This window comes from Felis catus, chromosome D3 (assembly GCF_018350175.1).
Source record: "Felis catus isolate Fca126 chromosome D3, F.catus_Fca126_mat1.0, whole genome shotgun sequence".
In the NCBI taxonomy this organism is placed as follows: Eukaryota; Metazoa; Chordata; class Mammalia; order Carnivora; family Felidae; genus Felis; species Felis catus.
This window is the reverse complement of record NC_058379.1, coordinates 15,205,895-15,227,334: the sequence shown is the minus strand read 5'-3', so window position 1 is coordinate 15,227,334 and position 21,440 is coordinate 15,205,895. Positions and strand designations below refer to the sequence as shown.

At 43.6% G+C, this 21,440-nt stretch overlaps 1 protein-coding gene across 2 annotated transcripts in view; it reads right to left on the bottom strand.

The window, feature by feature from the left end:
- SRRM4 (serine/arginine repetitive matrix 4) overlaps positions 1 to 21,440 on the bottom strand; it is a 474,160-nt gene that overhangs the window by 363,000 nt on the left and 89,720 nt on the right. The window contains exons 1-2 of one of the 2 annotated variants that reach the window (XM_045042072.1): positions 15,755 to 15,946; positions 14,561 to 14,639 (exon numbers count right to left, since the gene is read on the bottom strand). The exons of the other annotated variant lie outside the window; for it this stretch is intronic. The gene's annotated coding sequence lies outside the window, so the exon portion shown is untranslated. Of the gene's footprint in view, positions 1 to 14,560; positions 14,640 to 15,754; positions 15,947 to 21,440 lie in introns of those variants that run through there. 2 annotated transcript variants of the gene reach the window in all.

The following is a 21,440-nucleotide window of genomic DNA, read 5'->3' as shown; positions in this document are numbered from 1 at the left end:
GGCACTCTTCCTCTTCCTCATTCTCTGTATCACAGCTCTCTACTGCTGAAAATACTTGTCCAAGCCACTTAACATATGGACCTTGAAGCCATACATACCTGTGTTCAAACCCCCCATCCTGCCATTCAAAAATATATTTACTTAACCTCTTTTTCTAAACCTCAGTTTCCTCTTCTGTAGAACACCTACTTTCTGGAGTGGAAGAATGGCTTAAATGAGATTATATGCAAAAGCATTTGGTACAATGCTCAGCACATGGTAAGTGCTTGACAAATGATAGCTATGACTTCATAGCTTTTATTATCCTTGTCTCCTTTAACCTTTATAAACTGTAGGCTCTGCTTCACTATATCTGGTGGGGAGAGAGAATAATTTGGTTTATTATACCCTTACCGGCATACAGCCCAGGGTCAAGTACATAGTAGGTGTTTAATACCTAGTGGCTGAAACTCTGGAAGAATGTGCCCCTGGAGACACAAACAGTCAATCTATTTACCATGCCGTGTGCAATATTTCATTATATGGCAGTACTTCCTCTTTCACAGAATGACCTCTCTTCAATTTGTACCAACTACATTCACAGCAAACTCTATTAGCTGGCAGTAGCAACAAATAACCTCCCAAAGTCAGCATGTGATTTTCTCTGAAGGAAAGCAAAGGAAGAAAGCGTACATGTATGGAGTCCACGTTGTGTGCTGGCCAATGTCCTGGACACGTCCATCAGCTGCACATGAAGCTGTGTGGTCGGTGAGTGAACAGCTACATCAGTCTCCACCGGGTCAATTCTCCCTCTGTGTAAATTCTACAGCCCGAGCACCTAACAATCTATATTCTTTTCCAGGTCAAATGAAATGACAAGAGGATTTAAAAAAATGTGTCTCAGAAACCCACAGCCAGAGCCCAAGAAACCAGCAACAGGGAGAGTCCTGGTTAATTTCAAGATGCCAAACAGCCAGCTTTCCATCAATTTCCAGGACCTCATTTTCCCTCCTTCATTTTCAGAATTGATGTTTATGTTTCCACCAGGATAGAGACCAATTCTCCTTGGCATCCTCCGTCAGAGAGAATCAGAAATTTTCCACCTGGGATGCTACAAATTGCATTTCTCAACACAGTTCTGGAATACGGGATATGACCAGCATAACTAATGCTGAGTGATCAAAACTCAGGTGCTCTAACTTTATAAGAATCATCATCAGGCAGTCAGCGTTTCACCAAGGGATGGAACCTCTTGTCCTCCAAGATTCGAAGAGCAAGAAGAACACATCGATCTGGAAGCAGCGCCTGGGGAAAACTGCAGCACTAGGGGGGAGGCTGGGTGAAGACTTTGCCACTACCTCCTGTCTAACTTTAGCTGTGTTGCTGCTGCTCTGAGCCTCAGTTTCCCATTTTTGGAATGAGGACAAAAGCAGGACCCAATTCAGAGGACTAATAGCATTAAATAACAACACATGGGAAGCACTTAGCACAGCGCCCGGCTCATGGGAAGGGTGCAGAAATCTTAGCTGGGCTATAGTAGGCAATTTGTCTGGTGTTCACCCTTCTCTAAAAGTATCCTTCACTCCACGACCTAGTTTACCCTTGGAAGCCGTAACCACGCCCCCTCCAGAGTTCTCTGCCAATGGTGGTTAGACCAGGAAGGAACGCTCACCAAAATTCGACCAATCAGATTCTCTCTCCCAGACACCAAGGGTGCAGCTAAAGGAGCTAGTCAGACTCCGCTGGCTGTTTCAACTGAAGAGTATAAATTCAGGAGCCAAGAGGATGCCATCTTCTACCATGTAACCAAGGAAGCAGAGAAAGAGTGTGTGGAGAAAGGTGTCTCCAGGTCTGGCTACCGGGGGAGAGAATGAGATAATTTGCTTTAGTTTTAGACCTTTTCTGGCTCATGGTTCCAGGGTTCTGGAAGGCCTGGCTGCATCTGTTCCCCCACCGGCTCCTGAGACAGCCCTGTCACTTTCAACAAATCCCACTGTTTCCCTGAGCTAGTCTGAGATCTCTCTTATTTGGAGAAAAGGGTTTTGAGGGGAAAGCAGAGACTCCAGGTTCAAACTCTTTTCTTGAGAATATGCTATTCCTTAGTACTTAATGAGGGATTCTATGAAGAAGGAAAGGAAAGGGACAGACAAATACCACTTAATGAACACCCATCGGGTACCATCCCCTCTGCTTGGTGCTCTCTCACATCACCATCTGGATGTGAGACATCTCAGTGAAATAGGGACAATCACCAAAACTTTACACAGGGAGCACTTAAAGCTCAGAGAGGTTAACAAGGTCACACAGCTGAAAACACGGTGGAGCTCAGATTCGAACCCAGGTCTGTCTGAACTCATGTAAGTTTTTTCAGAAATCTGGTATTAACAAATTGGGGATTAACTCAAGGTCTCTGCTGCATCATCAATAATCATCTCCACCACCACCATCAAATCACCCATCCGCCTCCCCATTATCCCCTTCCCATCACCACCCCTTATCATCACTGTGGTCACCATCATCATTTCTTTTTTTTTTTTTAATTTTTTTAACGTTTATTTATTTTTGAGGGGCAGAGAGAGAGGGAGACACAGAATCGAAAGCAAGCTCCAGGCTCTGAGACATCAGCCCAGAGCCCGACGCGGGGCTCGAACTCGCGGACCGCGAGATCGTGACCTGAGCTGAAGTCGGACGCTTAACCGACTGAGCCACCCAGGCGCCCCACCATCATCATTTCTATATCACTGTCATCACCATCACCATCCTCATCATCACTATCAACCTCACAATCACCACTGTCATCACCATCATTACTATTACTATCATAACTATCATAATCATCACCATCCTCATCAGTATCCTCATCACCTTCATCATCATCACCACCATCCTCATCATCACCATCTTCATCATCACTGTCACCATCATCACCATCCTCATCACTATCAGCCTCACCATCACCATCCTCAGCACCACCACTGCCTTCTTCATCATCACAAACATCACTGTCACTATCATAACCATCATGATCATCACCATCTTCACCATCATCTCCACCATCATCATCATCATCATCCTCATCCCCTTCATCATAACCACCACCGTCATCATCACTATCATTATTAAAACTATCATGATCACCATCCTCCTCCTCCTCCTCACCACCACCGTCATCACTATCACTGTCATAACCATCATGATCATCACCTCACCACCTTCTTCATCCACCATGACCATCATTATCCATCACCATCATCACCATCCTCCTCATTATCGCCATCACTGTTGCCCTAATGGCTAACACTTATTTAGCAATTCCATTCAGTCACTGTTTGTTTGTTTGTCTGGTTTTTTTAAGATCAGCTATCTATTTATTTAGCGTCCTACTCAATGGTAGTTGATATAGACAGAGTTAAGAAACAATCTTTACCCTCAAGAAGATGGTCATAGTTTGGTAGTTGAAACAGATAAACTACTACAATTGCAATCATATGAAAAGTCCCAAAATTGAGATGGGTTATTGGGCACATTCTTGACTTAAAGGAAGAAGTGATCAAATTTCATTGAGTTAATTCTTTTTTTTTATGACTGAGTTAATTCTTGAAGGATAATTGGTGATTACCACAGAAAATGCTATAAAGGATACATAGTCTAGACAGTGGCACACGCCCATGCTCTCATAAATAAAAGTCTCTAAAATAATTCATTCCAGTGATTCCTCTCCATTAACACAAGTGAAATTTAACTTGTTACCATTCAGTCACTCTTTGAGCACTGTGCAGGTTAGCACATGACAAGACTTTGAAGAGATATTGTTACCATCTCTATTTTACAGATGAGGAAACGGGTTTTGGGAGGTTACGCCACATGTCTGACGTCTCCAGATCGACCTGGATCCAAAGCCCACCCTGTAAGACTGGTCTCTCCTGGTGAGCACGGGCTGCATCCACCATTTCTTTGACATCCCTCATGACACCCAGCATTGTGCTGTCCGTGCGGTAGCTGCTGAACACATATCTGCCGAGATGATGGAAAATGTGAAAAGGATCACAGAAGTGCTGAAGAAGGGGCTAAATGCCCCACTCCAGGTCACCAGTAAAGACAGCGGGAAAGCCAGGCTCTGAGCGCCAATCTCCAGGCACAAAAGGGTCTCTTTCATGTTGGTAATAAAGATGCTTGTCAAAATGCCTTTTGATGTGGAGCTGGGAGGCTGACAGGAGCGTGCCGAGCCTCTCAAAGGCTGAGGTTCACTCAGTCCTTACCTCATCTCCTGGACTGAGCCAGGCCATGAATCAATGCCAGGGCGGTCCTCTCTCACCCCCAGTTCAAGCCAAGGAAACAAAGAGAAGGAAAAACCACATTTAGTGAGTGCTTATATGTGCCAGGTGCTGTGCCAGTGCTTTACTGGACAAAATGAGACGTGCTGAGGCCACCTGATAGTTAAGCTCAGTGATTAAATGCACAGGCTCTAGATCCACACTGCCTTAAACCCTGGCTCTACCATTCACTGCTTATATGACCTTGGGCCTCAGTTTCCTTATCCATAAAACAAGGATTAGATTATTAGTAGGACCATTTTTGAAGGGTTATTATAAGGGTGAGGTGAGCATGTGGTTAATGCTCCATAAACATTAGCATGCATTAATCCAATGACACTGTGAAGTAGGTATCATCAACCCATTCAGCAGATGAGGATACTAAGGCTCATGCACATAGAATGCCTTGCCCAATACCACACAGCTAACAGGTTCAGACACTAGACTGGAATCTACATTGTTTATACTCCAGTCCTGGGCCCTGTACCATTCATATTGTCATATTACCAGGGGTCATGGTACCCTCAGCCTTGGGGAGAGGGGAAGGTCAAGCCCTTTGTCCTCTATAGGCCTTCTATCACTCTTCCACTGGCTTAGTTTTGTCACACACGCAAGTGAGCTGTAGGCACAGAGAAGTCAAGTCAGGGTTTCTTTGCTCATTTATTTGCCACGTATTTATTGTGCCATGCACTAAGGTTTTGAGAACACAGTGATGAGCATGACAGACTTGGCCTCTCACCTTATGGAACTCAGTCTAGCAAGGGATGCAGATATTTATCTAAGAGTCATGTACATGTGTAATTGTGGCTATACATGTGCTTAGAAGGAGTGATGTTGGTGTTCAGAGGGCCAAAATGGGAGGAACTGACCATGGAAGGAGATCAGGGAAGGCATTTCTAAGGAGGTGATGACTGGGCTAGGGTATGGCTAATAATAGTGATTATGAACATGAAGAATGGAAGGAAAGCCATTTCAAGTAGAGAAAAGAGCATATGTAAGGGCCCTGTGGCAGGAGGGAATACAGAAGCAGCAGGGACTAAAAGTGATTTGTGTGGCTAAGGCAGAGAGCAAGGGGGAGTGTGTTACAGGTGCAGTTAGAGTAAGGAGGAGCATGTTACAGGGTGTGGTTGATTCTGAAGCAGGCAGCTCTCCAAAAACACTGTTGAGAAACACTGTTCTAGAACATTGCCTGGCACATAACAAATGTTCAGTACAAATGTGATGAATGAATAAATGAATAAATGGGAGGACTGAGTCACTGGCTGAAAACAACCTATATTATAATAAGAGAAAATTCTAGAATAGCAAAGGCACATAAAAAGAACTAAGGAAGTGCATATAGGAATGCAGTTGAAGGCCCTGGAAGGCTTCCAGGAGGAGATGACTCTTGAGCTGAACCTTGGAGCCTGTGAAGACATTTTCCAGGTGGATAGAAGGGGAAGCCTCCCAGGCGGAATACACAGCATTGACTGCAGAGCAGCTGAGGACCAGGGCACATCTGTGGGAGCCGCTGGGAATGATGCAGCAGGGGAGGCTTTCTCTGTCCACATGACCTGACCCAAAGCAGAGTCCACTGCTGGGCTCCATCAGATCTTTGGTGATTGATCCCTCACATCAGGTGACGCCCTTCGCCTGAATCTGTGCCAGAGCCCCCTGTGAGGGGCACCAAGCTCTATCTTACCTGCCCTAGACTGGATTCACTGAAAAGGGAAATGCATGTTTAATTGCCTTCTGATTAAACAGGTATTAAAATGACAACCACTGAGCAGGACATCAGTGAAACAAGACAAACTCTCTGGGAGGGAAGAAAGGGAGCAGTTTTGTCTGTAGGCAGATGTGGAGCCAAATCTGTCACCTGACCAAGGTCTAATGCCCTAGTTGGATGGGACCCTACACATGGTGAGAAGACACTGGATTGGTCTGAGATGCTTAAAAAGTTGGCGAGGAAGGTGAAGTGGGCAATCCCATCACCTGCTGTGATGCCCACCACCATCACCAAGCATTATTGCAGAATACAATAGAATCCTTCTGAGGAGGTTGCATCGGAGCCATGCTATAAATGACAAAGAAAGAGTATTCTGGGTAGAGGGAGCAGCAAGTGCAAAGGCCCTGTGGCAGAAAATTCTGGTGGGTCCTAGACAGTGACAGAGGCTGGAGGAACTGATGTGTATTGAGGGAGGGAGGAAAGCATTGAGGACAGGGAGAATAATGGGGCCCAGGTCATACAGTGCTGTATAGGGCAGGTAAGGAGGCCAGATTTTATCCTAAGGCTGATGGAAAGGTAATGAAGGGTGTTAAGCATGGAAATAACATGATCTATTATATATATATATATATATATATATATATATATATAATATATAATTTATATATATATAATTTATATATATATGTAATTTATATATATATGACTCTGGCTGATATGTAGAGGATGATTCACAAGTGAGGAGTAGAAGCAGAGGCCAGCTGGGAGGCTGCTATAACAGTCCGGGCAAGAGATGCTCATAGCTTAGACTACAGTGCTCCATGTGAACATGGAGAAAAGGGGACAGATTTGAGAGGTGTTCTGGCACACTCGGAAGGTAGAACAGTCAAGACCTGACCTCATATTTGAAGCTCAGCTGAAGGAGGGGAAGGAGTTAATGGGACACCCAAGTTATGATCATACTATGTTTAACGAGTCAGTCTTTTTATTTGATTTTTACAGGTTTGGAAACAGGCCTAAAGCAATCCTATAAATCACGTAGAGAAATAACCACTCAGCTTGGACCAGTCCGACCCAGGCCTTTGATCCCTAGCAGTTTGACCTCAGCTCCTACGCTCATAAACATCCCAATAAGCTTCCACAATCGCACAAGGAAGGCAGGAGAGTCAGGAGACCAGGCCCAAGCACTGTTCAGCCCCTCGCTGTGTGACTCAGGCAGACCTCTGTACATGTCTGACCCGCCCTCAACTGTACAGCGGAAATTACAACAGCTTCACCAGGGGGGTGATGGGAGGATTACATGAAATTTACTCATTCATCCAATAAACACTTATGAAGCGTCCACCATGCATGCCAGGTGCCATTCTAGGCACGTGATGCCAAGATGCATATCGATGAGCAAAACAGTAGAAGAATCCTGTCCCTGAGTTGCTTACACTCCAGGAAGGAGACACGCAATAATCCTAATAAATAAGTACATTATCTGGTATTTTAGAAGGTAAGAAACGCTATGGGAAAACAAGAAGGCAGAGCAGGGTGGGGGGACATATGTAAATGTATCAAATCTGCACCTTAGACTTTCACAATGTCATATGTCAATCATACCTCACTGAAAATTAAGAGAATAAGCCATTGCAGCTATCACAATTGAATAATTGTTCTATAAAAAATTGCACGTCTTGACAGATCTTTTATTTTTATGGCTTTCCTTGCTTGGGGACAAGAATCTCTGCTCCCTCAGTTAACTCCAGAAGACAAAAGTTCTTTCAACCCAGAGAAATGTCTGTCATCGTTAAGACAAAAGCAAACAGAAGTGTCTGGGTGGTTCAGTCAGTTAAGCATCTGACTTCTGCTCAGGTCATCATCTCCCAGTTCGTGAGTTCGAGCCCCGCGTCAGGCTCTGCGCTGACAGCTCAGAGCCTGGAGCCTCCTTTGGATTCTGTGTCTCCCTCTCTCTCTGTCCCTCCCCTGCTCATGCTTTCTCTCTCTCTCTCTCTTTCTCTCTCTCTCTCTCAAAAACAAATAAACATTAAAATAATAATAATAATAAATACTTTGGGTGAAACAGATGGAATAATATAAAAAGCTCTCTGGAATCCCAAGTTTAAGAAAAAAGAGAAAAAACAAAACAAAAGCAAACAAACACACAACCCTCCCACTGCAAGCACTTGCTAAGTGGAAGTGTAAGGTCCAGTTAAACAGCTCCAGCAAAGCAGCTCCACAAAACCCCTGGAGCTCCAAAGCACCCTTTGTCCTGAAGCACCAGTTCTCAGTGGGGGTGGTGCTGCCCCCTAGTGAAGTATCTGGAAATGTGGGTCGGGGGCATGTTTCAGATTGCCACTAAGCTCACACATAAATGTCCTGCCAGACACTTACTCCATGAAAAATAAACATCATGTGAGCCAAACTCTAACTTCTTTGTACAGGTAAACAAAAAAATTATTTCCTGCATGGTTCAAGCATATACCGAATTTTAAAGGAATATAGCCACTGGGTAAGTTGAGCAAAGGTTGTTCTTTGCTTTGTCCAGAACTTCACCAAAGTGCACCATTTCAGGAAACTGGGTCGTGGGCGGCAACACTGTGGATGGTATTTTTGTTGTTGGTGGTGACACCACACGCCTGTACAAGTCTGCCTTCATAGCTGTGACAAGTCACAGTGATTATATATAGAAGCAATTATCCGACTCTATCATTATGTTTTATAGTAGAGTCATATCTAAGCATTTACATATTGAAATATATACTACCTTATTACTCCTTTTAGTTTATTCTGTTATAATATTGTTAGGACATTATATTGACTTCTTGAAGTTATGTGTATATATAGATTCTACTATCTGTGAAATTCATTTCTGGGTAGTAAAGAGCATGTTATAAAAAAATTTTTTTTCTTTTATAAAAAGGGGCACGGAGTCTGACTGAAGACTGATGTCATCTAAATGCTACTACTGAGCTTTAGAAAGTATGCCCTGTGGATCTGGGCACAATTACTATCCGATCTCTCCATATTTCAAGAGAAACTAGGCATCCAGAAATATATGTGCAAGCTCCCAATTCTTAGAGAAATGGCACCAATTTTTAAATATAAACACACATTGAAAAGATCAGTGGTGTCAGAGATTTGGATGAAGGGAGGATGAATAGCCAGAGCACAGAGGATATTTAGGGCAGGGAAACTATTCTGCACACTACTATAATGGTAGATATGTGTCATTATGCATTTGTCCAGACCCACGGGATATAGCACACCAAGAGTGAACCTGAAAGTAAACTACGGTCCTTGGATGATAACAATGTGTTAGTGCAGGTTCATCGACTATAATAAGTACACCTCTCTGGTGGGGATGTTGATTAGTTGGTGGGGGGGTGCTCTGCATGGATGGGGACAAGGGGTCTATGGGAACTCTCTGTACTTCCTACTCAATTTCATTGGTGAACCTAAAACTCCTCTACAAATAAAGTGTATTAAATACATATATCTATAAACACTATTCAGGCCACAGAATCACATCTTTTGATTCAATGTAGCCTGACTATGATCTCAGCTTTAACACTAGATGTATTTGATGGAGAAACCAGAAGGACGGATGAGCCTCTGCCATGTGTATGCCATCACTGAAGTAGTCATTTATTAAACATATACTTTGTGCAGTTTTCTCTATATTACACACTTTGTTTCACAAGAAGCTTCTAAGATAAACAGGGTCCATGTCACTGATGAAAAAACAGAGGCTTTGAAAAATCAATGGGCTTGGCTCAACTATTATGAATTATGGTAATTATTGCCCAAAACATTGTAGTACCTGCTGTTTGCCCAACCCTGTACACAGTGCATTTCAAATATTCTTATACCACAATCACCATGTTTAGAGGCATATATTTTTATGCCCACTTTATAGACCATGCAGCTGAGGCTCAGAGAGCAATACTGGCCCACGCCTTTCAGCTAGAAAGCACCAGAATAATCTCAGAATGATGCCAGGTGGGTCTGGTTGATTCCAAAGCTCATACAATCAACCAAACTGCTGCATTTCCTCTCTAAAAGATAAGCAATACTAACAGCAAGGGTCATTCACCTATCATAGAAGGAGTATGACAAGTGCTTTGTTCACTGTGTCTACACCAGAGACTGTCAGCCTTGATTACACAGAAGAATCAGCTGGATGTTTTAGAAAGTATCCATGGCCAGGTCTCATGTGAATGGTCTGAGATATGACCTGGGCATCAGGATGTGTAAAAAGTTCCTCCAGGTGATTCCAAGAATTATCATAATCAATCACCAAACCCCAGAGTTGGGTGGGAATCTTGGTGTCACCTCTTGAGCCAAGTCAATTCATTTCTCCATGCTCATCTGTGACACAGATACCGCTTATCCTCGGAGGCTTCTCATGAAATTAACTATGACTTCCAGGTGACCCACGCACTGGGCCAGGTCAATGGCTTTCCACTCTAACTTTGTTCTAGAATCATCTGGGGGTTTTCTCTCCTGGGTAAGGATGCCCAGGCTCCATTCTCAAAGATTTGTTTTCAGCTGATCCATTTGTTGCCTGCAGATTAAAGAGCCTCCCAGGTGATTCGAATATGCAGCAGAGGGGCAGAAACATGCAACCAGGTGTATCTAATGCCTTATTTTGCTTGTAAAGTAACTGAGGCTCACAGAGGTAAAATGACTTACTCAGGGTCACACACCTAGAAACCTGTGCTTTTAGCCACTATTCTATGATACCCGAAAACTTAGAAACCTCTTTCCTGTCACTAAATACAGATTGTCAGGCCAGAGAGTCACAAGATCTCAGGGTAAGTATGTCCGTTAAAGGCCACCCCAGTCCCACCTACCCTCTGATGTAACCTCTCTCTCCAAGTGGTCACCATAGTTCTACTTGGATTCCTCCAGGAACAGGGAGATCATTAGCTCTCAAGCTGCCCACTCCATCGTGGGGCAGTTCTGACACTTAGAACTGCCTTACTTGCTACACAGCCTGTTGAGAATTCTGAGATAGATCTATTTGAACTGATACAGAAAAATCTCCAAGAAAAATTAGTAAGCACAAAAAGCAAGTTAAAGAACTACATGCCTGGTATGATCTAATTATTATGCAAAATACAAAAACCTTCTCAGTGTGTATGTAATTGCATAGGAAAAATATCTGGTATCATAAGAACAAATCAATAACAATGGTTAACTTTAATAAGGAGAGGGGAATTCAGAGGGACAGGTGCATATTTTTTTCTGAATTGTAATGCTTCATACCTAATAGATTGTTGTGAAAATAAAATGGAATAAAGGAAGTAAAATACTTAACACATGCCTGTCATTATAGGCACATTCAACAAATGTTCCTTAAATAATTTTTTTTGAGAGTGAAAGAGAGAGAAAGAGAATCTTAAGCAGGCTCCACATCCAGCACGGAGCCTGACACAGGGCTCGATCTTACCACCATGAGATCATGACCTGAGCCAAAATCAAGAGTCGGACACTTAACCAGCTGAGCCACCCAGGCGCCCCTTGCCAAATATCTTTTAATCACAGAAAAGTTTCAAAAGGATGTCAGTGGTGATTACAGATTTCTTTTTGCTTACCCATTTTTAAATTTTTCTAAAATGAGCATTTATTATTTGTTAACAAGAAAGAAAAAGAAGTCACTTCTGTATCAGCTGAGAATACATTTGGCTGCAAGTAACAGAAAAATCTTCACAGTGGCTTAGACCAAAAAAAAAAAGGGTGGGGGGAGGATATCTCTTAACAAGATGTCAAAGTAGGTGGCTGCTATTCAGTCATCAGGGACCCAGAGCCATTGGCCATTCTTAGCACATCAGTGTTTATCACTATGCTTTTCACTTCATGGTCTTAGGGTGGCCACTGTGTCTGAAAATGCTGCATCCAAGCAGAAAAAGGGAGGGGGGATGGTGCCAGCTGTATGTTTTCCCTTTTACTGGGAGATACCCTTGTTCCCAGAAGTACCCACAGCAGACTTCCATTTAGGTCCCATTGACCTGATTTGTGTCACTTCTCCCTGCAAGGCACACTGGCAAAGGAAGGAACAAGAGTGTCATAATTGGATTCCACTCATCATGACTCACAGCCTAGAACTGGGTGTACCACTGCCTGTTTAAACATAAAATGTTCCAATATCAAGAAGGAAGGGGGTTTAGGCACTGGGTACAAAAGGGTCTTCCATTTATGAAGCCTGAAGCTCCACCTCAAACATCCAGATTGATCATCATTGTTATTTACAAAAATACATGCATTATTAATAATTCCACTTGTAGGCTGCTTACAGTGTGACATATAACTTACTTAAAATCTCATGGGGAACCCAGCAGGGTCAGGGCTGGGATTTATAGACTTCTGCCTGTGGAGATGAGTAATGCTCAGTCCCCCAAGTATTTATTTACATCCAACTAAAATATAAGACAGGGGCGGGGGGGGGGGAGTGGGGAGAAATATGAATCCTATCTGTAGTGGGGATGTATACATGTTCAAACACTGTCTGACAGATAAATGGACAAAGGGGAGCAGGTAACAGAAACCCAGTTCTAAGGAGGGATGGCTTAGGTCCTGAGAGAAATTTCATCGTAAAAGGAAAAGAAGACTGGCCCAGAGGAGACTTAACAACAAAATCTGAAGGGCAGAGGGAAGCCGGAGGTTTAGGGAACATGCACCAGCTGGAACTAAGCATAACCCAAATGATGGGATATATGTGTGTGCGTGTGTGTGTGCGCCCTGGGGAGAAAAAGAGCTTTTCGAAATAGTGATGTAAAATCTCAACTTGAGTATAGAAAGGACGACCAATTTGTCTTCTCCCTTCACAACAGATACTGGGCTCCCATGACGGTGTGAAAATCAAGAGCCCAGAGAGCTACACAGAAGAGGGTGAGAGTTCTGGTTCTGGACTCAGACTGCTTAAGTGTATACCTCACGCCTACCACCTCTGTGACCTTGGGCCTGATGCTTGCTTAATCTCTCATCAGTTTCTTCCTCTATAAAGTGGAAATAATAAGAATAATAATATCTACCTTGAAATACTGTCATGAGCATTAATAAGCCTAGACATACCTGGCACTTGCTAAGCTCTTGCTATTTGATAGCCATTGAAATTATTGGGCAAAAGAGTCAAGATCACCCACAGTCCCAGGGTGGGTCTCAGAATGGTTAAGGCCAGCTGCTATTAGAAGCCAGAAGAGGCCTGAGCGTGCTCACGTAACCCTCGCCAGTGAGCATGTGATCACGCCTGGAGCACTGCAGAATTTGAAGGAACTCAGCCTGGCAAACAAAACCACACCAGTCCAGTATTTTTGCAGCTCTTGGTCAGAAATAACAAGCATCCGATTCGTGATCTACTGAGACACTCTTTAAAGGACCCTTTTGTCTGACACACCAACTCTCCCCACACCTTGTCAGCACGTTTCTCACTACTGAGGACTCATCCAAGCCTCCAAAACCCCCTACCCACCACATATCCTCTCCTCTCCTAAGACTCTGCTGTCTTTTCTCTCTGACAAGCCCATTTTTAGGTAATTCAACAGATATGTCCTTGTGCTGGGCACAATTCTTGGCAGAGGGACACAGGAATGGCAATATGTGGTCCCTACACTGAGGAGCTCATCCTCATATCCCCCTATCTCAGCCACTTCCCAGGATAGAGGATATCCCAGACTACCCTGGACCCAGACCAGAAGCAGGTGCCCAACCCATTAGAGTTCTCCTAAAGACCCCTGGCAGATGACAGGAATGCAGCTGAATGACTATTTGCAGCCTCTCCATGACAGTCTGGGGAATGAAGACACTTAGTTGACAGTGGCCTTGGCAGAGCCTTAGAGAGATCTCAACACATTTATCACCAGCTGGGGAGCTGCTGTTCAGCCTCACTGACCTGTAAAATCCACACTAAACTCAGGGCTGGCTCTTCAAGCTTCTGAATTTGATTTAGACCCTAGGAAGGGCCCCCAAGGCCTGATAGTGACAAATCACCATTTCTCCGTACTATTTCACTTAATGTGGATGTTTGAAGATTGCTACAAGCCACTGGGGAGAGCCAAACTTGCCTCACCTATGAAGCACCCCCCAAATGCCTCCTCAGTTTGGCACTTCTCCCCCATAAACTCATCACATTTGGAATATTAGGCCAAAATCTGTCTCCTCTGATAGAATATAAGCTCTGGGAGAGCAGGGATCATATTGGACTTATTCATGGATGTACCTCCAGCATCATGCCCTATGTGTTGTCCATAGTAAGTGCTCAATAAATACTCACTGATTTCATCACACATGATACTACTTTCACAACATACCTTGAAAAAAATACAGTCAATACTGAGTCAGTACCAAATAGGATGCTAAGTGATTTACATTCATCATCTTAAACGAAAGGTCAGAGAGATAGGATTTATATCCTACCAGCCATTTCCCAAACGAATAACTTTGGGCAAAGATTTAACCTCTCTGGGCTTCGGTTTCCTAATCTGTGAGAGGAGCACACAATAATAATACCAATGTGTCTGCAAAGTGCACAGCATAGCAGCAATGTTTTTAAAGAGAGCCCGGGCCCCCCTCCACTTACCCAAACTTTAACTGCTCATGCCCATTAATTCCCAGTAATCCCACTTCCAGGAGTTTCTCCAATAGAAAAGTTTGCACGCCTGTAAGAGGACAATGAGCAAGAATGTTCACTGCAATGCTGTTTGAAACAGAAAACTTTATAGTAACCTATGTGTCCATCAACCAGGGATGGTCACACAAATCACAGTACTGAGCATTCATTTCCTGGGGCTGCTGTAACAAATTACCACAAATCGGGTGCCAAAAACAACAGACATTTATTCCCTCACAGCTGGAGGCCAGAAGTCTGAAAGCAAGGCGTCTGCAGGACCAGGCTCCCCTCCATAGGCTCTCGGGGAGAGTCCATTCCTTGCTTCTTCCAGTTTCTGGTGGCCATCAGCATTTCTTGGTTTGTGGCCACATCTCTCTCTGCTTCATCTCCACACGTGCCTTCCCTGTATGTGTCTGTGTGTAAAATCTTTTGCATCCCCCTTACAAGGATACATGGGATTACATTTAGGGCCCAATGATAATTCAGCATGCTCCCCACATCTCAAGATCCTTAATTTAACCACATCTACAAGTCCCTTTTTCCAAGTAAGGGAACATTTACAGGCTTGTTATGGACTGAATGTCATGCCCCCGACCCCACAAATCCATAGGTCGAAATCCTAGCCACCCTCAGCATGTGATGGGATTTCCAGATGGGGAGGTAATTAGTGTTAGATGAGGGTGGAGCCCTCGTGATAGGATAGTGCCCTTATAAGGAGACACACCAGAAAGCTTGCTCACTCTCCCCTCCAAGTGCACATCAAGAAGAGATCACAGCAAATCAATGGCTACCTAGAACAAAGAGAAGAGCCCCCCGAATGAAACCCACCTTGCTGGCACTTTGATTTTGGACTTCCTAGCTTTGAGAACTGTGGGAAATAAATTCCTGTTGTTTAAGCCATCTGTCTGTGATGTTTTGTTATGGCAGCTCAGGCAGACTAAGAGAAGGTTCCAGGCATTAGGATACGCACATATCTTTGGGCCACCATTCAGCTCACGACATACAGTATATGAGGACTACAAGGCAGTCATCAAAAGGAACAAAGCTATGGCGTTGCTCAGTGACAGGTGATCATGACTTGCCCTGGAGAGTTAGAAGTGGAGACTGAACGAAGGGAACAAATTCTAGATGGTTCTGACAGTAGAGCTGATCAGACTTACTTACGTTTTGAATGTGGAGGATGAACAAAAGAGAAGACTCCTTCTTCAAGTCACTGCAATAGGAAAGAGACCCAGAAGGTCTAAGGGCTAAGCCTAGATTCTGAATATATACATATTTTTAATTTCTTTTTGGAGCATAACATACATACAGTAAATATGCAAAGCTTCCATACACACCTTGATGAATTTTTACATTTGTATTCACCCATATGCCAACCATGCAGAGTACCCTATATAACATGATCAGCATCCCAGAAGGTTTCCTTGTACCCATTCTAACGTCTGCATAAAGGTAACCATTTTGATGTTTATACATTTAGATGTTCTCAGATTCTTAAAAATCCTTGTATATTTTGACTTTTATAGGTGTGAATGTTTTTGAACCACATACAGACAGAACTTTTTCACATTGGGCTTCTCTCACCTGTCATTACATCTGTGAGGTTCATCCATATTGCTGAATGTATTCATACTTTGTTCTTTTTTATTGCTGTGTAGTATTCTATTGTAGCAAGATGAAACCCATAGGGTTTGCTGATGGGGCATGGAAGGAGAGGGTTTGGGGCTTTTCTTCTGTGTCACTGCAAGATGGAGTTGCCATTAACCTGACATGGATTACCCTGGGGGAGGTGGGCAGAAGATAAAGATCAGGAGCACGGGTTTTTTTTTTTTAAGTTTATTTCTTTATTCTGAGAGAGACAGCAAATGAGCAGGGGAGGGTCAGACAGAGAGGGTGAGAGAGAGAATCCCAAGCAGGCTCTGCACTGTCAGCACAGAGCCCCATGTAGGGCTTGAGCCCACAAACCATGAGATCATGATCTGAGCCAAGATCAAGAGTCAGACACTTAACCAACTAAGCCACCAAGGTGCCCAGAAGTTCAGTTTTGAACCTGGTAAACTTGAGTTGCTTACTAGACATCCAAGTGTTGATGGTGAGTAGGCCATTAAATCATCAAGTGATGAATTACAACAAAGTGGGGGTAGCGGGTGATGGAGAGATGACAGGAGATGCAGAGCTTGGGCAGGGCATGGGGGGTGTTGGGAAGGGTAGGAAGTAGCATGTATGAGCAAGCAGCATGCCTACCTTTCCTCAAGGAGTAGGAGGTATGTGCAAGAAAAGCAGCCACCACCTGAGAGGGCTCTGGGGGAAGCTGTGTCCTTAGGGACACATTAGAGCAACAGGGGAAAGAGGATGTCTATAGATATTGTACTGCACCAGGCTCACAAATTTTCCGGGAGCTTCTCATCCACTGATAACAGACAGGATTATGGTGCCATGCATCATGACCATCCCCCATGCTTGCCAAGCGAATTAGCTCCTGGGTCTTCTTCACAACACACAGCGTAGGCTTGACTGAGAATCAGGACACCAGAGACCCAAACCCACGTCTGCTGCTAAAGTGATGTGCGATATGAGGAAGGCCCTGCCATTCTCTGACCTCAGCTCCTGCCTCTATAAAAGGGACGAGAAGAGTGTAGATTAAGAAAGTGTGGGTTTGGGGTCAAGCAGACCTCATACAGTAAATGAGGTTGGGTCTTATTAGCACCCTCTTCTAAGAACAGTACCTGATTTTCTTTAAATGTTTATTTATTTATTTATTTTTGAGAAAGGGAGAGAGAAAGGGAGAGCATGAGCAGGGGAGGGAAAGAGAGAGAGAAGAAGACAGAGAATCCAAAGCAAGCGCGACACAGGGCTTGAACTCATGAACCCTGAGATCATAACCTGAGCCAAAGTCAGATGCATAACAGATTTAGCCACCCAGGCACCCCAGTATTCTGATATTTTTTAAGGAACCACCCCCCCCCCACACACACACACGCATTCTCAGCCCTTGATGTTCAGATGGAGCTGATGACCCCCCACCGCCGCCGATCCATGCTTAGCCAATCAAAATCACAGTAATTTGTTTTGGGATGTACACATGACCTAATTAATGTCAATGCACACCAACCCTGGGATGTTGACTGAAACCACTGGGGGATGATGTTCCCTTCCATTGTACAACTCAGCCAGTAGACTATAAGCCTACAGCTGCTGGAGGGCATCATGCTTCTTGCAATATGGGTTAAATTGTAAAGAGCCTTTGATGCTGTGCTATGAAGTTGAGGGCATCTCCAATTTTTTCACCAAAGCATCTATATACAACTGAGAACAAATTCAATAGCTGTCCATTCTGAAGTGCTGAGCTCGTGAACTGAACTACAAAATTTCCCCAGCAACATTTGTCTTAGCTTATGTACATGCATGTGTATTTTAATTATTTGCTTATACAAATACAAACAAAACTATTTGTTTATTTGTGTGTGTGTAGATACACACACACACACACAAATATATGTACATATATACATACACACAAATACACACACACACATATATACACACACACATACACATACATACATGGCTTTCTGTCTCTCCTGGTTCACTGTCACCCATCTTCAGGGCTTCAGGTGTCCCAGTTTAAGAAATATGGCTTTAAATAAGAGGCAGACACAGAGGTTTTTGTGGAGTGGCATAACCTGACCTTAACTGTGGGTTTAGAACATAACTCTGGGCCACGATACTTTTGTCCATAATTTCCAGGCTCAGGGTTGCAGCAAATACCCCTTACATCCCATGTGAACCTTGATAAGAGGTCCAGGCTGTGACCTCATTCTGGAATGTTCCAGGCACCCCACTCATTCACTCATACTCAAGGCTTCTTCACACATCAGGCTGACCTTTCCCAAGGACACCAGAGTCCTCACTGCTCCCGTGAAATTTTTATTTCCCCATGGGGCCGCACACTATGGGGAGATAGCTACATCCCTGCTAAATTGCTTTGATAAAGTTGATTATGGACCACATTACTGAGCTTTTGGAAGTTACATTAAGGCTTTGAACTAAAATCTGTCTTAGTACCGACCTAATCCTCAGGAGGATCCACTTCTACCTTCTTGGGGTCACCCTGACATATGTGGAATCCTTACATTCTAGAAGAGTGACCCATAACTACTTGGGGGAGTTTGTCACAGACCCTTTTAAGAACATGAAAGAAAGGCCTGGACCCTTCTAGCCAGGAGAAAATATCTTTGGGGAGCATGGTATACACAAAAACCCCATTCAGAGGCTAGGTTAAAACCAAGGGATGAGAACATCAAGACTGAAAGAAATATTGGAAATTATCTGACCCAGCTGGCCTACTAAATAACAATAATTATCATGATTAGAAGAGCAACTGTCTATTCAGTACTTACTATGTACTCTGCTAAGACTTTACATACATCATGTCATTAAATCCCCACAATAACCCACCCTATTAGGTACTATTTCATCCCCACTTTACAGATAAGGCAACTGAGGATCCCAGAGTCTAAGTCACTGCCTGTGGGTAGGGAACAATTGAGTGTCAGAAGCCAACTGACTCCTACATCCTTGCTTATAAGTGCCATGCATTAGTGCCTGTCATTCATAGTGCTTGTGGTCAGCCTTGGTAGCAAGTTACAGGAGCCCACTGAAGCTACTACCTTAAGAACAAGAGGGGTTGTTACAAGGAAGGATATCAGGGTGTTCCAGAATCCATAGGCAAGGAATTAGCTGGACTGCAGGAATCCTCTAGAACTAGATGCAGTTTTGCCATAGGAACCAAAAGGGCAGCTGTCTGTTATGGATTGAATGTTTGTGTACCTCCCAAAATGTATATGATGAAGCCCTAATCCCCAATATGACTGTATTTGGAGATAGAACCAGTAAGAAGATGATAATGGTTAAATGAAATCATAAGGATCAGGCCCTAATTTGTTGGGCTGATGCCCATATAAGAAGAGGAAGAGACACAACAGGAAGGCAGCTGTCTGCTAGCCAAGAAGAGAGCCCTCACCAGGAACAAAACCCTGCCAGACCTTGATGTTGGACTTCCAGTCTCCAAAACCATGAGAAAATAAATTTCTGTTGTTTAAGCCATCCAGTCTATAGTATTTTTTTTATGGAAGCCCAAGCTAACTGAAACACCATCTCCCCTTTTCTCTCTTTCTCTCCCCTTCTTTCCTTCCCCCTCTCCCAGCAAAAAAAAGAAAATCAGCAAAGGGAAAGCTTAGGAGCTGGGTTTCCCTAGCATGAAGACTAGGTCACCAGCCAGAGACGACCTCCCAGAATGACACATACCCAAAATGAGTGAAACCCTGAAATTGCAAGGGTCTCAAACTTAAATGCATCAAGGAGCCAGGCAGTGAGCTGAAGTGAGTGAAATGTGTTGGCTGTGCACACAAGGGAGAGGTGGGAACTGAGAGCCCCACGAAAAGCACACAGACACATCTCAACATCAGCCAGCCTTGCTCTGTTGATGTACAAGTCAAATGCTGGCAGATTGCACCCTCTTGTTTCCAAAAAAGAAACTCCTGACCTGTATTTTCATGTGCAATCTCCAGATTTTTTAAACATTTCACACTTGTACAGTTCAAACTAAATACATCCATGGGCAAGCTATTTCTAGACTGAGGGCAGCCAGTTTGTGTACAAAATCCATGTAGAATCCATTTGGGAGGGAAGGAGGACAGCCAAATGAGGACATGCTATGCAGTCAAGGGCTTGGGTTCAAACCCTGCATCCAACACTCACTTTCTGTGTTACTTAACAGATCACTTAATTTCTCTGATCCCTCTAAGCTAATCTTCTTTTAGTCCTGTTGTTTCTAACATTTTGCCAAAACAAATAACGCTGCTGTAAATCACACTGTACACATGTCACTCCGTATTGGGCAAGTGTATCTGAAGGATGAATTCCTGAAGGGGAGACTGCCAGGTGTCACAAGCTGGATTTTTTTTAGAAGAGACACTAAGATAGTTTGGGCTGCAAAGTGTTTGTTAGGAACATATGTCCACACAAAAATTTACAAGTGACTATTCACAGCAACCTTATTGATTAATAGCCAAAAAAAAAAAAATGGAAATAAATCCAAGTGTACATCAACTGATGGATGGATGAATAAATGGCACAACCATCCAATAGAATAGTGTTTGACAATGAAAAGGAATGGGCTACTGACACATGCTACAATATGAATAAACACTAAAAACAATATGCTAAATAAAATAAATCAGACACAAAGGACTGAATGATTCCATTTATCTGAAGTGTCCAGAATAGGCAATTCTTTAGAAATTTAAAGTATATTTGCGCTTGCCTAGAGCTGGAAGGTTGGGGGCGGGGGATGAAAAATGAGTGCCAATGGGTATGAGGTTTCCTTTGGGGTGATGAGAATGCTCTAAAATTGTGATTCACAATTCTGTGAATACACTGAAAATTAAACTGTTCACTTTAAATAGGTAAATCATGTGGAGTGTACATTATATTTCAAGAAAGTTGTCCAAAAAAATATTGAAGGGAAGGAAGAAGAAGCAGGATCGGGCAAACAAAAGAGCCTAAACTGCAATGCAGCCCAACAAAGCCACTCAACCAGGCAGAGAATGACTGAGCCCAAATAGCCAAGCCTCCTACCCTGTCTTGCTCAGTTACTGGATGTTGACTGCTCCAGAAAGCCGTGACCTTGGGTGAGGGAGCTCTCTGCAGCTGTCAAAGGAGCTGACAGTTGGAAGCCATCTGCTGACCACACTCCCCACAGTAGGGTGGCATGTCCTCCCTTGAAGGGGAATCTGAACAGCACATCTCCCCATGCACCAACCCAAGTCAAAAGGCAAACAATGAATTT